The sequence below is a fragment of the Chinchilla lanigera genome, unplaced genomic scaffold (assembly GCF_000276665.1).
Source record: "Chinchilla lanigera isolate Chin_1 unplaced genomic scaffold, ChiLan1.0 scaffold00028, whole genome shotgun sequence".
Taxonomy (NCBI): Eukaryota; Metazoa; Chordata; class Mammalia; order Rodentia; family Chinchillidae; genus Chinchilla; species Chinchilla lanigera.
The window spans coordinates 5,495,197-5,498,139 of NW_004955429.1; the positions used below are offsets into that span (position 1 = coordinate 5,495,197).

The 2,943-nt window shown below is 38.5% G+C and overlaps 1 pseudogene; it reads right to left on the reverse strand.

Annotated features, from left to right (window-relative positions):
* Positions 1-473: 473 nt before the first annotated feature.
* Positions 474-2,943, reverse strand: part of LOC102010394 — an 8,777-nt pseudogene continuing 6,307 nt past the window's right edge.

Below are 2,943 nucleotides of genomic sequence, written 5' to 3' on the forward strand. Positions count from 1 at the left end.
GATTACTTATTTGATCAATTTTGCATGTCTCTGTTTTCCCAAGAAACCACTTTGAAGATATCAATACATAATACAACAACCATTGTTAATTTCCTACCACTTTGTCTGTAATTCAGTATTGCTTGTATCGTTCTCATGTTATTTTGTAAATGGATGTCTATTTGTTAATATGTTTTCCTTCTTTTATTTTTAAAATAAATTTTAAAAAATAAAAATAAATAAAATAAAATTTTGATGTTAGTTTCTGCAGGCCCCTTTTCCCCCAACCTATTTGTAAGGAACTAAAACATTACATCTAGTAAACAGCAAAGGTTTCACTACACCTCAAATGCAGAACACCTATGAAGCAGAGTGGCTTTTTAAACAGAAGCAGATTTTTTAAAAAGCTGCAAGACTCTCTCAGCTCTTCTCTGGTCCTAGGAGAACTTTCCAGAATACTGCTTCATACAATAAAAAAGAAAAAATATACTGTGCTAGAATCCTTCAACATCTGCACATGGCTGCATGCTGTTGTGTAGCAAATTCTGTGCATTTTGTGTCTGGTCCTGTGTTCCTGTAATGGTAATGATCTGACCTTCGAATCCTTCAAAGGGCTCATCAGTTTTGATAGAAGCTCCCAGTTCCTGACAGATTTGTTTAATCCATGGACCATCTTTGCCAATAATAGATTCAGCCAAACCTTTGGGAATAGCTACTTGTGTAGTAATAATAATAGGTCCACCAAGATCACCACATGAGCTATGACCTCCTGTATAGGAGTAATCATATCCAGAGCCAGCCTGTGGTTCATAGGTCATTGGCCATTCTGATGGGCTCCAAGCATCTATTGCAGACTCCCAAGTTTCATCAGTGCTGAAACTAACCATGTTGTCATAGGGGCCTCTAGGTCTTCCTCTTCTGTCATAGGCCACTAGATCTCCTCCTAGGAGGTGGTGGTGGTAGAAGAGGAAGATTCAGAGCTCTGCTACAACCCTGGCCACCTCAAACAGGAGGAGGGGGTGCTGGTCCCCAACAAGGGCTTAAATCATCACAATCTCTTCTAAGAGAGGCATGGGATGCCCACCCCGACCAGGAGGCATTCTGTCAAAACCACCTCTTCTCTGCATGGGAAATCCGACAGGCTGTCCACAGTGGTCATCAAATAACATTGTAAAACCACCATAATCATAAAAATTGGGATCATAAGGTTGCACATGTCCTTTGATGGGAGACTCAGATAAAAGTCCAGGATGATCTTCATGCACTCTACAACCCTACCTGCCTTTCCTCCAATGAGAACGGCTCTGTCGGTGGAATGAGGGCGGCATTTTTGGAAAAGCTTGATTGTTGTCTGAGTGTTTCCTTCAAGTTCTTTGATGTTAGCACCTTTGACCCCAATAATTCCTCCTGCCAGTCAGTTGATGAATTAACAGTCTCAACTCACAGTCAAAGTCACTTCCTTTATAGTGTTGGTAATGTAAGCATTCCACACATCAGATTCCAGCGGAAGCTGGATGGTTGCAATCAGTGATAGCAACTGCAGGCCCTCTTCTAAGGTGGGGATGATTTTCTCCAGAATTCCTCCAATTGTTTCAATATCACAACTGATGATACTCAATATGCCACTGGGGCCACTGCTGTCTGTGAAACACTGGCACTGTAGTCTATACAGAGACCCTTAATATTCTTGCCTCCTTTTACAATCACTACCCCAGCATTCTTGCTCTGAGACAGAATTCTGAATTCAACCATCTCATTGGTGTTCCTAGGTCTTATAAATGCTTACTCCTTTTGCATACCATCTGGAGGATATTTACCAAATTCACCATTAGATTCAGTGTCGGGGAAGGTTTCTTCCAACTGCTTAGTCTCAATTTTCCTATATTAAATGGACACAACAGCCTCCCACCACTTCTCAGACCCTGAAATCTGCTGAGTAGGATTCACTCTCCCCTTCCAGCCACCACAAAGCAGAGGAGACACGCTGTGCTCAGAGCAGAGGAAAAGGCCATAATTTTATTTTCTTTGGCTATGTTGCTTCTTCTAGATGTAACAAAATAAAACTTTTTAAAAAATTTACACTCTACTATAGAACCTTTTATCTATAAACAAGTCTTTATCAAAAGCTGGATGAATATAATGACTTTATGTTATGACCCACTTTACTTAGTTCATTCGTTTTATATTGGAGACTGCAGAGCTTCTACATTATTTTGCAGTATAAGAAATCATATTTCAAGCCTATTGCCACTAGATGGCTCAAATGGCTAAAATACTAGTTCAATATGTGAGCAGGATAAAAAACTTACATTATTGAAAGATTTGAGTCTCTTTCTGTAGTTATATACTTTATACTTTAATTTTCTGCAAACCTTCCTATTATGTATAGGTGATCGCTACAGTGTTACAGATGGTAGACAATTACTTTAATGTAGGTCATCAAGTGTGTTGTTTTTCTGAAGGAGAACAGATTAATGGACAAACAAATGAGTTACACTTTGTCATAAAAATGCGATAATAAAATACATTAAAATTTTACCAGATGAATGAGAATCATATTCAGTAGGGTCTAAAGAATCGGAGCCTTGGATTATATTTCATTTTCATGTGTCCAGGCATTTCCAGAAATTACCTGCTTTATTTTCTGGCTGTTAGAGTTATTTATGTCTCTTAGAAGCAAGTGATTCTCAGCCAGAGCTTGAATCCTCTGCAGGCATCTTGAGAATCAAAACATTCTGATAAAAAAACAATAAAACTAGTGAAAAGCAGGGCTCTCTGGATACTGTACTGCTGTCAATCACATTAAAAGACTTGGGGCCCTTTTCTCTGACAGATACAAATAAAGCAAAAGTAGAAATGATTTCAGTTCCTCCTGACTTCAACAACTATCTTATAATTTTATTTGATTATTTAAGATAAAGTGTCAAGAGGGGAAAGCAACAAAGAAAAGTGTTAAACTTGTAG